Below are 14,594 nucleotides of genomic sequence, written 5' to 3' on the forward strand. Positions count from 1 at the left end.
ATGAAAGAGCAAATTACATTTGCTCAGTAAACAAATATTTAGTATACTATTACCTGCATTCTTCAGGTTTTCCTTTCCTTGGGCTAGGTACCTTTCTCTCAGGTAGGTACCTCAACTCTTTCTCTTCCTTTCTATATTATTCACACTTAGGAAGCTTGAAGGGAAAAGAAAGATTGCTTTTATGTAGTTTCACTGCGCTGTTAACAATCTGCAAGGAGTATGTAATCATATGCAGTGCTGCTGAAGGAAATATGCAGAGCTCTTCAAAGCAAAGCCATCTAATTACCCATGTACCTACTACAGGACTTAACTGCCCCATACTGATTTATCCATCGGTCTCAAAGCTGTGCTGGAAAGACCACCTCTGAGGGGTGAAATGGAGGTTCAGTCTTTCTGACTGTTCCTACTTAGCCCCACAGCCAGGACAGCTAATGAATGCCAAATGTGGTGTTGTGGAATTAGTCTACCAGGATCTAGCTGAAGACTGCCAATTTGTCTCACATAGGCCAGCAAGTAGCCAGATAACAATCTTAGGTAGTAACTTTTGGGTAAAATACTGGCCACTTCAAAGGCAATAAGATATGTGGCTGTTGACACTGGGACTGTGATTTCTCCCCTGGTTGCAGATGACTAGTTCAGATCTTAGCCGCCTGTTGATGGATTTAAACTATCTTCCAAGTCACCTAGACTTCGCCTTTCCTTGTGTTCACTTCCCTCACCTCGCTCCTGTACTTTGTCTTCGGCTTTGGTCACCAACCACAAGGTTTATACATAAAAAGCACTAATCTCTTTCCTATCTTTCCCGTTCTCAGTGAAAGCTGTTTTCACTCAAGCTGTTGTTGGTGCTCTGGATGACATTGTACAGCACACAAGGAGAGCTGGGGGGGGGGGGGGGGGGGGGGGGGCGGGGGGGAGCACAGCAGGGAGGCTGGGCTGTTGCAGAGGTTAAGAAAACAGCTTCTAAGGAGCACCCAGCCTCCTCCTTCCCTTCGTCTTCTCTGTTATTTTGTGTGCATGTATGTGTGGAATCATGTGTGTACTTGGAAAACATTCTTTTTTCCACTTTCCTGCAAAGTCTTTTACATGTGCCCTCAGGCAGATGTGTTACATCACTCTGAAGTTTTGTTGTTTTTTTTTTAAAAAACAAAAATTCCATGCTTGCAGGTTCCTTCACATATAAATTAACATTATCTGAAATAGGAGGCTCTATGAAGTTTAAATTACTCTATCACTCATAAGAAGCTGTGTCGTTAGTGTTACTGTTCTCCATTTCATTTAAAAAGTGAGGAAAACACAATTCAAATGTCTGCAGACTCAGCCTAATAAAAATGACAGATTAGATGTCAAACTGCTCCACTCCCACCCAGCCCCTCCTTTCTCCAATGTTCCCTTTCTGTTGTTTGAAAATAAGTCGTACAATAGCTTCCTTGCTGCTGTTGGCTTTTGGAAATAGCTAGCTGATTCTGGTAGCTCAGGGATTAGTCTATTTTGCTTGCACTCAGTGGGCAATGCTGTGTAAAAACCTGCCCTGCCTTAATAACGTGTCTCTTTATGCTTCATTGGAGTTTACCAGCCCACCTTGGCTGCGGATCAGATTTGAGATTAACCTCTGTGTTCTACCAGCTGTCTGAACAGCACAGTGGTTCACAAACTCAGAGGTCGCAGGATGTTCCTGTAATTACATGGAGGTGGTTTTGCAGAATGAGCTGATGAAAGGAATCCAAGAAAGAGATCTTGCAGGCTGGTATTTTACACTAGTAATCAGATTAAGTCCAAGTTGAATGCTGCTAGCATTTTACAGGCACCCTCAGAATACAGAAATATATACACAAATACAATAAAAGGAAATTATTGGAACACTTGAAAGAAATATCAACAGAGGTAATAGTTCCAACTGTATGGCATATTAAAATTAATAAGTTAAGTGTCTGCCTCAGAAGTTACTCAGAGCTGGTAGATTGGCGCTGAGGAACATTACCAGGCACTGGGTCTGGATATTCTGTACATTTAAGTGTCCGAAGGGACTCTGGAATCATTTGGGCTGGGGTCAGGCAGCACCCTGCACACAGTGCACAATTCCTGCGAACAGTTTGGAAGCTTGCACAAGCCTATCCCAACAAACAGTTTGGATATGACCACCCAGTTTAAGAAGGTAAAAGAACTTGGTGATATAGATACCGGCTGTTCCCTGCCAGCTGGCTGCAGCACAAGAGAATGGCACTGGGCACATTTAATTTATTAATATCAACAGCCAAAGAGGCCCAGAGGAATTTTGCCATGAGTTTGAAAGGAACCAGCATTTGGCCAGTGTTGTGCAAGCATCACTTCCAATCTGTAGCTGTCAAAGTACTTTATTAAAGGAACTAAGAGCTAGTCTCAGTTTACACAGGGAGAATTAGATTTGGAGAGGTTGAATGGCTTGAATAGATCACAGATTTAATCTGTAGCAAAGAAAGGAACAGGTTCTTGTATGAGCTTAACTTCAGGTTTTACTATCAGACTCACTCTAATCTTTCACCTTGATGTGAAACCTTCAGTTTCACGGCTGAGCTTCATTATGTCTCCGTCAATCGGGCTGTTCTTCCTCCTTTCTGTGCCTATGACCCAGCCTGATTACTGTCTCATCTTTTTAAGCATAAAATCTTTCTGAATTTAAATGAGGGAGAACACCCTTTTCCTGTGTATTAGCCAGATTGTTACCACGTTATACCATCTGTATTTTCTTTATGTGTGAACCTGCTGTAAAAATTATCTTAGTGAAATTTGGAAGAACCTATTATTGCTGTTATTTAGCAAGCCAAAGAAATAAGAGAAACAGATCATCAAAATTGAAGTTGTCACTCCTGTAGTTTTTGACACTGCAAACCTTTTATTTTTTTGATTCTGTGCTGCATTTTTTACTTTAATTTAAATGTAAAATAGGCATCAGCAGTCCAGCTTTCCTGACTTATATCTGCTTCCTTAGCCAAAAGGCATCTCCCCCTCACTATATATCTTTCCTCTTGGGACACTTGCAATTCCAGCTGCCATGATGGTTTGGAAATGCTGAGTCAGTATCCTTGTCCTTTTTAATTGCCACTGCCTTTACTGGCTTCTTTTTTTATGGTTGGGTGGAGTACATCCCTGACAAAATCTCCTAGCTCCCTCTCTGAGAAAAAAAGGGGAAATGTAAGGAAAGCAAAACATGTAGAAACTGTGACATCTCAGGCGACCATGAACAAAAAAAGGGAAGGAGTGCAAGGTATTTTCCAAAATAAAAAGGCTCATGAAGCAAGGCAGTGCCCGCTGTTCCCTGAGCATGTCATGGGAGCCTGTGGGCACTGCAGATACTCTGCCTGGAGGCAGGGTGACACAGGGAGCTGGTGCCCATGGCTGCCAGAACCCCTGCCTTCTGAGTGTTTGGGAGAAATACATATATCAGTGGTGGTTATTCCATCCTCTCCATAAAAAAAAAAAAAAAGCCAACCCAAAAGATAAAAGATTGTGTAATGGCTTAACCCTGCTAGGCAGCTAAGCCCCATACAGCCACTCGCTCACTCCCTTCTGCAGTGGGATGGGTTAAAGAATCAAAAAGGTAAAAAGTGAGAAAACTCATGGGTTGAAATAAGCACAGTTTAATAGGTAAAGCAAAAGCTGTGTGCAAAAGGAAAGCAAAATAAGGAATTTATTCACCACTTCCCACTTGCAGGCAGGTGTTCAGTGATCTCCAGGAAAGTAGGGCTCCATCAAGTGTCATAGTTACTTGGCAAGACAAATGCCATCACTCTGGACATCCCCCCTTCACTCTTCCCCCAGCTTTTATTGCTGACCATGATGTCATATGATTTGGAATATCCCTTTGGTCAGCTGGCATCAACTGTCCCAGCTGTGTCTCCTTCCGATTTCTTGTGCATCCCCAGCTTACTTTCTGGTGGGTCAGCAAGAGATATAGACATTGATGCTGTGTAAGCGCTGCTCAGCAATAACAAAAACATCCCTGTATTTTCAAGACTGTTTTCAGCAGAAATCCAAAACACAGCACCATTCAATCTACTATGAAGAAAATTAACTCTAGCCAAACCAAAGCCAGTACAATGAGGGAGATGAAGAAGGCAGACAATGAAAAATAGAAAGGAAAGGAAAACAGGGGAAGGTAAGTTTAGGGGTCAATAAGATGTACAACAAAATGCCCAACTAAGTTAAACTCAGTTTAAGGTTAAAACCTGCATTGGTCTTTCTATGTATAAGTCTATATGTGCATTATATATCTTAGCACCTATTGTGGCCAGCAGAATCAGTACTGTCAGCAGAGCCTGCAGAGTGACCCAACTGAGAGGTCAGCAGTGACTTTACTCAGTAACCCAAGGAATCATGTTGAGATGTTTCAGAGCATCCAAGACATACAGGTGCAGCAGCAAGTGTGGTATAGAGCCTATAGATCTGTATGGGGATCTGTATCCTTTTGGAGTGACAGCTAAAGGACAAACATGATAACTTAAGACATGCTAAATGTTGCTGAACAGCTACTGATTGTGATACTAATAAGGAAGAAATGTTTAATGTTTTTTATACAGCAGGCACCCAATTGGCAGTCACTGACAACAGTCTGGAGTGAAGGTTTGAATTCAAAATAATGTTGGTAAATTGGAAGTAAGAAGCTGAACACAACAAGATAAAGCCCCCATGTTATTTAATAGGAATGTATGAGCTTAGTTCAGAATAGTCTGTTAATATATATCAAACAGACTACACTTGGCTAAATAGAACTTTTGCAGTAATGTAGATTGATGGGGAGGGCGGAGGTTCATGGAAACTACAGTGATTCTCAAGCTACACATAAGTTAATGTGGTGCTGTTGGCAGATCAGCATGCTGGGAAGTGTGGACAAAAGGCTGCAGTGGAGGTGAAGTAGTCCAATTACCACCAAGACCCTGGCAGGAGCTCTGTATCCAGTTCAAGAAGGATAAGGGTTGGTAAGAAAGTGTAAAAAGCAGAAACAAAAATCTTTCAAGGTCCAGAAAATATGGCTTATCATGAAAGGTTGCATCATTTGGGATTGTTAGAGCAGAGAGGAGACAGCCAAGGTGACATGAATCACATATAAAAATGACACAAGGAAGAATGGGAAAATTTGCTTCTTGTGACAAGGGTAAGCAGGAAAAGAATGAGGTTATATTATAGAAAAGATTGTTTTTACATTTTTTTACTAAGGTGTAAGGAACAGTGAAAAACTGAATGAAAAACTGAAAAAAGGGTCACCAGCAAGGTTGTGGGGTCTCTGTTACTGGAATTGTGAAAGAACAGAAACTGCAGGAAACAGAAGACACAGGCCTTCAGGGCAGACAAATCACACAGATGAATCAAGACTTACTTCCACCACTGAATTACCACTAACCACAGATACGCCTTAATAAGCCAGGTTCTCAGATCACAAAACTGGCAGAACCCATAGAGTGAGGAATGGAAAGGATTTTCAGTGCTGGGGGTTACAGCTCAGTCTTGTCCCAGAGTGTAGCGTTAACAAAAAATTTGAGATCCAGAGTAGCAACTCATAGCAATGAGGTTTTACATTCTAAGACAAAATCTTGATCTCTAACAAGGATGTTAACTATATTGAGGACAATACATGGAAGGTTTTCCTAATGGTAATGCTGGATCATAAAATCATAGAATCATTTATGTTGGAAAAGACCTTTGAGATCATCAAGTCCAACTGTTAATTCAGGACTGCCAAGTCAACCACTAAGCCATGTCCCTAACCCCTGCATCTCTGCATTTTTTAAACACCTCCAGGGATGGTGATTCCACCACCTCTCTGGGCAGCCTGTTCCAATACTTCACCACCATTTCTGTGAAGACATTTTTCCTACTATCCAATCTAAACCTCCCCTGGTGTAACTTGAGGATGTTTCATCTTGTCCTGTCACTTGTTAATCTGGGAGAAGAGACTGATCCCCACCTGCCTACAGCCTCCTTTCAGGTAGTTGTAGAGAGGAATAAGGTCTTCCCAAGCCTCCTTTTCTCTAGGCTAAACAACCCCAGTTCCTTCAGCTGCTCCTCATAAGGCTTGTACTCTAGACATTTCACCAGCTTCATTGCCCTTCTCTGGACATGCTCCAGCACTGTTACGTCCCTCTTAAAGTGAGTGGCCCAAAATGGAAGACAGTATTTGAGGTGCAGCCTCAGCGGTGCTGCATACATGGGAACAATCATTTCCCGTGTCCTACTGGACACACTGTTTCTGATGTAAGCCAGGATGCTGTTGGCCTTCTTGGCCACCTGGGCACACTGCTGGCTCATGTTCATCTGGTCATCAGCCAGCACTCCCAGGTCCTTTTCCACCAGGCAGCTTTCCAGCCACTCTTCCCCAAGCCTGTAGCATTGCATGGGGTTTCTGTGACCCAAGTGGAGGACCCAACACTGAGCCTCGTTGAACCTGAGCCCACCAATCCAGCCTGTCCAGATCCCTCTGCAGAGTCTTCCTACCCTCAAGCAGATCAAGACTCCCACCCAGCTTGGTGTCATCTGCAAACTTACTGAGGGGGCACTCAATCATCTCATCCAGATCATTGATAAAGATATTAGACAGAACTGGCCCCAACACTGAGCCCTGGGGAACACCCTGTGTGATCAGCCACCAGTGCGATGTAGCTCCATTCCCCACCACTCTTTGGGCTCAGCCATCCAGCCAGCTTTTAACCCAATGTAGAGTGCACCTGTTCAAGCCATGATCAGCCAGAGTCTCCAGGAGAATGTTGTGGGAGATGGTGTCAAAGGCTTTACTAAGGTCCAAGGAGACAACATCCACAGCCTTTCCCTCATCCACTAAGTGGGTCACCTTGTCGTAGAAGGAGATCAGGTTCATCAAGCAGGACCTGCCTCTCACAAACCCAGGCTGGCTGGGCCTGATCACCTAGCTGTCCTGCACATGCTGAATTGATGGTGCTCAGGATGAGCTGCTCCATAACCTTCCTCAACACTGAAGTCAGGCTGACAGGCCTGTAGTTCCCTGGATCCTCCTTCCTGCCCTTCATGTAGATGGGCATCACATTGTCTGACCTCCTGTCTTCCAGGCCCTCCTCTGTTAGCCAGAACTGTTGATAAATGATGGGCAGCAGCTCGGCGAGCTCCTCTACCAGCTCCCTCAGCACCCTTGGGTGGATGCCATCCAGCCTCATAGACTTGTGCATGTCTAAGTGGAGCAGCAGGTCACTGACCGTTTCCTCCTGGGCTGTGGGGACTTTATTCTGCCCCTCCTCATCCCTGTCTTCCAGCTCAGGGGGCTGAGCACCCAGAGGGAAGCTGGTCTTGCGATTGAAGACTGAAGCAAACTGATACATCACAGGTAAGATGTATCAGACAGAAAGACATTCGCTATCTAGAATCCCTCTCCCTCAGACTGACACCTTCATTTTTCCTTCCAGGGCTGACCTTAACTTTACTGACCCATTCTATGCTCTGAAAGTTTTCTCCCTCAGATTGAGATCCAGTATAATCAGATATTAACACACATTGTTCTCACATCTTTTTCTTCACCCTTGAACACCACAAAATGTACATGTATGCAGAGTGGTCAGTGAGGTGGAGCATTGCTGATAGGTTTTGTTCTCCAGCTGTTGAAGCAATTGAATAATTCCCATTTTACAGGCCTTTTACCATCTTAACCTCCATTTTACAGACAGGTACCAGTGCATGAAGTGCACATATTCTGATCTCATGAGGAGTTTATCCTGAAAAAATAACTGAGTTTTAACAGTATAAGTATTTTGTATGCTTAAGTCATAAATAAGATAAAGTTAATGATTAGAGCACCAGAGTCAGACTCAGGTAAATTCTCTACTCCTGCTTCTGTCATCAGTTGTAAGACTTTGGAAAAACTATTTTTCTCAGAATGCCTCAGTTTTCTTATGTACAAGATACGTAGGTGTCTGAGCAATACTGACAAAAAGTGCTACTGAAGGGTTTGGAATTAGTATTTTTCTTGATTCTCTTCAGGAGCAGTGTTTAGTTTGAAATACCCTGCCAACAATAATTTGACCAGTGTCATCATCATTGTTTTCAGCAGACCCTGGAAATATCCCTGATTCCCTTGTCCAGTTCAAACTTTCATTTTACAAAGGTTAGTACTGAAGTTCTGCACTTTTCTTCAGCTATATAGTCTGTGTACATGTGTAAAGGCATTTAAACTACTCATAGGAAATCTGCATTAATATTTAACTCAATGCACTGCTTACTAGGTTTTCTGTCACTTAACTATCAAGTCTTCCTTCTTTTTTTTTTTCCCAGTATGTCTACAATATAGCCGTGATGTAAAATCTCTGGAAGAAGATACGGTTTCCAGGCCCTCAACATCACATCTCAGCTTCTTTTCACAGTTTGGATGAGGTAAAGAGGCTGTCAGTGGCATTTCAGAAGTTTTTCTGGCAGCAATGATAGAGTCTGAGTTTTATAACCAGCCCTAGATGGAGAGTTTCTCAGTGGAAATAGGAGATACACTCCCAGGACATATAGCATTTTTAGTGTTTTGAAACATGAAATGATGTACTGAGCCCAAGTCCTTGCAGAACAGTCCTCCTTAGAGCACAGCAATACTGGCTTTGACTGAGGCTAGATTTACCTAGAGCAAGGACTAAGCTGCCTCTCAGGCAGTTTGCAAATATGGGGAAAGTTTCAAAGCTGTTTGCTCTACTCTTCCACATCCAGATATGGGGAACTGACACCCATAGCAACTGCAGTCCTTCCAAGGGCTTAAAATCAAAAGCTTGTAACCCATGAGGAGCGCTGCATATAAAATTGGCTTGTGAGATTTGATTGTTGAGAAACATTTTATGTTTTTCAAATTGTCCAGCAGTGGCAAGCTGTTGGAAGGAAACATACAAAAAACCAGCCTAGCGAATATCAAGCATAGCAAGACACGAATGTGAATATAAGATATATGTGAAGAAATTTTTGCCTTCTACTCAGCATCTGTGGAGGTTCCCCTGAAGTACTGTTTCCAGTTTGGGTCACATTTAAGAAAGATAGGGATCTGTTAGAGATAGTCCTGAGGGTCACAGTAAGGTAAGTAGAGATTTGGAAGCACATGTGACTGAAAACTTGTTTGTCTTAACACAGAGAAGAGACCACTCAAAGGACACATGAAAATACATTATAGATACTTAAAAGATTGTTACAAGAATAACAGAATAAACTCTATCTATAATAATCCCATGTCATTAGGGATAGTACAAGGAATAATGGACTTAAATTAAAGTAAATAATTTTTAATTTAAATGTGTGACTTATCAAGAGATTAAACCCTGGGGATGCTGAAGAGGAGTTGTTCTTTAAGAATAATTAAAATGCAGCTATTTAGAATGACAGAGGTCAAACTGTGTCAGCACTGGGCTGGGAGGACTAGAGCATCTGTAGAGGTTTCTTCCAGACTGATTTGCTGTCATTCATATACATATACATATATGATTCATATTCATGTATACTTCTTTTCAGCTCAAAGGAAGGTCTCATTCTGCTGTGGCTGAACATTTCTGCTTTAGGACACACTATGTAGTAAGTCCTATGAATTTTGATGTAATTTTAACTGTTTCTGCTAGCTTTACTTTCCATTTGGTAGCTGCTGCAATCATATTGCTTGTTCACGTGATGTTGCCACTTACTGCCTTTGTTTTTCTCCCTTTCCTTCCTGTGCCCAGCACCCTGAGCTTCCCTTCTCCCCACTGCTATTACTCAACCCTTGGCTTCCAACAGCTTCTCTCGGAGTGGAAGTGTAAGATAGTTTCCATGTCCATCAGCTTATTGACCTTGGAACCTCTAAACTTTAAAACTGAGTTTGCCACACAGATCTGAATTTAAACCACCTGACAAAATCAAGTGCAGAGCTACTGAAGGAAGAGACCTCTTCTTTCCCTGCAATTTACCAGTCACTGCTGTCAAAAATGAAGAAGCTGGATTCTGCTTTCTGGCCAAAAGTTCTGCACAATAGCTTAGCCTGTTGGGAAGCCAAGATCCACAACTTTTCTGGCTTCCAGATTACTGATCAAGGTGGCCCCTGGTAAGTGTTCAGTGCTAAACAAACTAAATGATGACTTCCTTTACCAATACAGGGCCTCTGCTCTGTAGGACTTGCAAATCTGCCATAATGTAAACATCCTTCCATCATAACAGAAACAGATGTCTTTCTATTAGTTATGTTGCTATGTCTGCAGGTGCCAAAAGCATCACGCATACTATTTGCTCTCTGCCTGAAATAGCGATGGGCAAACTTTAGACTATTTGGTGAAAATTCTGTTATGGCTGGATGGGACCTGAACTTCTGTGACTTAAGCAAATCAGGAGAAAAGAGCTGTAGGAATCTATAATTTTGTATTTGAAACTGTCAAAATCTGCAGAAATCGTGTATAAATTCACTTGTTCACTTTCAGTTACTTATCATCTCTAGGCTGTAGGAAACCAAGCTACTGGAAGAAAATTTTGGACTGTAAATTACTGACCCACTTCATAAAAGAGTAGTCCCATGGATTCGGATCCTATGTTTTGATTCTTATTCAACTCTAGAAATCAAGAATCAAGGTTTCTTTAAGAAATGAGATTCCTTTCATGGACTGGGAGAAGAATCATCTCTACTTAGGAAACAGAGAATATTAAAACTAGGGAAATACCTATAAGTATTTTTTTGAGCATTTCTAAAGGCTATGGAAAGTAGAGAACAAAAAGTGATTTTTTTTCCTTCTCAGAAGCCATTGATGCCTATATCTGGATAAATAAAAGATGATCAGAGGTTTGTAAAAGTAGAAAGCATATCGATCCTCTGCAGCATGATCCCTCGTAAACCACCAGAGACAGATTTTGTGGGGAAGACCCTGAGTTAATTTTGACTATATCTTAATCTCACTTTTTACTGTCCATTGGTTTTTAAATTATATTTGATGAAAATTGTCAAAGTGATCATAAATTTTAACTCCCTGTAGAGGAAGGAAATGTGACAAAAACTTCTACTATGGATAGCTCATAGGATATTTAAGTGTTTTCCACAGCTTATGACTCTTCCATGCAATGGAATGATATCCCACAAATTCCCTAAATATTGACATGGCATTTCTTGTGGCTCTGCCGGAGTATCTTCAATATCATGCCATTTTTACTGCACAATGTAACAGTTCTGCCTCACATCACGAGATGGAGAGGAAAATTAAATAGAAGTCATACAAACACATTGACTTCTAGAAAGTGTTGTTAAGCTTCCTGACAAAGACTTGGGTCATACCCAAGAGATGTTCAAAGTAGCAATGGACCTGAGCAAAAAACTCCAGTCACCTGAATACATTTGCAGCTGGTTTCTTAATTTATGAAACACAAACACTAGCCCTATATAAAAGCTGACTCCCACATAGATCCTAAAGAGATCCAGGTCCAATTGTCCACCTCTCAGTTTACATATATTTTTGAAAAAAAAAAAAAAAAGTCACTTTTATTAAAAAACTCAAGCAACTACTAATTTATATGTGCTGTGTTTTCTAATAATGTCTTTTTTAGTGATCAGATGCAGTAATGGTGGGCATGACAGAAATACAGCTATATGCACGTCTAAGACTTCTGGCATTTGTTTGTGTCTTGCTACTGCTGGTACTGTTATTCTGAACTGATGGCCACATCAGAAAAACTGAAAATAAATGTGTATCTGAAATCAATGTGCCGTGCTTTGTAATAGCTTTCCAGAAGAGAGTTGCAAAGTAATTCCTTTTGTAATTGGCTCTTCTGACATGATTTGTGTGACTTTCCCACATGTGAGATGGCATCTAAATAGCGAAGGATTCTTATGAGACAAAGCCAAATGTTATGAGCTAATTAGTACCAAAATGTGAATGAAAGACCATCCACTCAACCATGTTAGGTTTGGTGAATGAAGGAAAGAGATTTATCATTTTGAAAGTTGCTAATTGTGCCTGCTTCTCTGTTTGGAGAAGGGAGTCTGTAGGTCTGGGCCAGTTGCCCTTGGGGACCTATCTGTTAACTCACTGTCACCTTCTCTTGAGATACCATCATCTTGTAATGCTGAGCAATAAAATTTGTAATTGTAAGTCTTTTGAAGCCCATAGCTCTAGGACACTAACACGGTTTGTTTACACTGAAGGAGTTCACAAGAAAAACTTAAGTAGTTAGATGAGGATAATGGGTAGGTACCAAGAATAAGCTGTGCCAAATATAAACTGGTATTTCAACCAGACTTGTCTTTAGCTTAGCTTTGCAGTAGAAAAAATGTAATATTAAAATGTCTCCAGGAAGATTCTTTTTCAAAATTAAGAAACTATTTTCCTCAAAAGCATCAGCTCATCTTGGAATTAATTATCATTTTAATTGCAGCACACTAATTTATGAGTTTAGCTTCATTTCCATGAGCTATTTATTTTTTGCACAGCTAGCAATAAGAAACTCACAGAGATGATCATTTATGGCATGAATGGCTAGCTGGCTAAATGCAGTCCTTGTTTTAGGGAATTTTCTGTCTTCTTCATACTTTGTTTCCAAAATGCACGTATGGGCTCTGATTCAGGAAAGTTAATTTACTCCAAGTCTAAATTTGCATGCGTCTTGCAATGGTTCATCTCACGTGCAAGACACTTGGAGTGCATTTTGGTAGTTTTCTGAACTGATGCCATGACAGACTTAGCTGCATCAGTTAATATGTGAAGAACAAGTAGTCTCGAACAGCTAAAGCACTTCCGTTCTATTTCTTGAGGTTAATTTATGGGCAGAATCACCACTCTGCTTCTTTGACCTGCTTCAGATGTGGTTGAATCAAATCTCTGTACTGCAGTGCCTTGCATTTCTGGTTCCAGATTTAGTCATGTCAGGTCCATTACCAGTCATTTTACCTTACTGAAAACAAATATGGCTAAAGCAAACTGGTGTGATGCCATCTTAGGTGTTCTTCGGCACAAAGAAAATGAATAGTGGCTAGCAGAACAGCAATGCTTGCTGGCATTGGGACAGTTCTTCACAATGTGTGAACTGCTCCAGGTAGTCCATATCCATACAAGGCATGGTCCGTTGACTATATCCGCATCAGTAAGTAGTGCTAAGTCAGTGAGGTTAAATGGTCCAGTTTGGCCATGTTCATACAGTTAATCTCTCATGTACCAAAGCATAGATGCTGCATCCAAATTCCCCATTGGGGATGGTCCTTGTACTCAGTGATGACTGGGAATTGTTTGCAAGGATCTTTTAAGCAAAGTAATTATGAAGACAACCAAGTTCCAGCACCTGGGACCATTACTATGTACCAGCATGGATGCGATCATTATTTCTGTAACAGTGATAGGAGCTCCAGAAGAAGCACAGCACCAGGTGCTGAGGAGCTGCACATGGAAGCACTGTCTAGTTCTTAGGGGTGCTTTTAGACAATGGTGGTAGCAGTGCCTATCAGAGATGACAGTGGTTATACCACTGGCCTCCCTTTTCTCTTGTGTTCTGAGAGCTAAAATGTGTATGTCCAAAATGTGAGTGTGTAGAACTGGAGAGCCCCCCAAACAGGGTCTGGGCTAATGCCAGGCTTATGGAAGAGAGTGGATCCAATAGTGCATCCAGCTTACTGTGGAGAATGCTGTAGGACAGCCCAGTAAACTTCTTTGTCACCTTATCTCCTTTAGAAGGATAATCATTTGATAGCCAACATGATGGCTCCTAGAATAAGCCATTCAATTGCATTCACCATCAGGGACAGAGTTTTGTTTTGTGTGACATATTCAGAAGAAATGGGTTCTGTTTCTCTTAGCTTGTAGGACATTACAGTAAGATCATTAATAAATATCTATAATTTAACCCTCTGACATTAATTAAGGTGTTTTTAAATTAAACTGGGATATGTCACTCCCTCTTTGTTTTCTTTATATAACTGTTTTAACCTCTGAGACAAAGACACTTCCTTCAAGAATTTACCCTTGTCCTATTGGGAAGACTTGTTGCTTCCAAATAGTGCTATTGAGGAAATGATCTCTGTCATCTAATGGCTTTTTTGATAAAGAAAAAACACCTTTGAAAAATTGAGTTAAATAGCATATTATTAGATGGAGCCATCACTTGGTTTTGGTCTGACAGCTGTATTTATGGGCAGTACTAGATGAAAGTTAAACTGGCATTTTTATGCCCATTCCCTTGGCCAGATGCTTGGCAGGACCAGATGTTGCTCTTGTTTTCTTCCAGCACCACTTACAACAGACCGAAACATAAAACATACCCACTGAAGCCACTGCAAATTGCTAACTCTGCCTCCTGAAGGCCTAGGGGATGTTTGCAAATAGTGATCCACTGAGTCCTACTCTGCTGATTATTGCTGTGATATTGCTTGGCTTCCAGCACCTGTGGGAATATCGCCTGAGATGGACAATCGACAGCCACAACTGAGACTATTTGCTCTAAGCTGATGCCTGTGATATGTAGATGAACAAAAACAATTTTTCAAAATCAAGCACTTGAAACTGTTTGTGCTTAGAAGCAAGCCATTGTTTTTTTCCCTCCACAAGTATGTGTGACCACTCTTGGAAAAAAAGGTTCTTAAAAAAAAAAGTGGAAAACAATTTCGTCATTCATGTTTCTGTTTTAGTTTAACATATTTGATG

The sequence above is a fragment of the Falco peregrinus genome, chromosome 7 (assembly GCF_023634155.1).
Source record: "Falco peregrinus isolate bFalPer1 chromosome 7, bFalPer1.pri, whole genome shotgun sequence".
Taxonomy (NCBI): domain Eukaryota; kingdom Metazoa; phylum Chordata; class Aves; order Falconiformes; family Falconidae; genus Falco; species Falco peregrinus.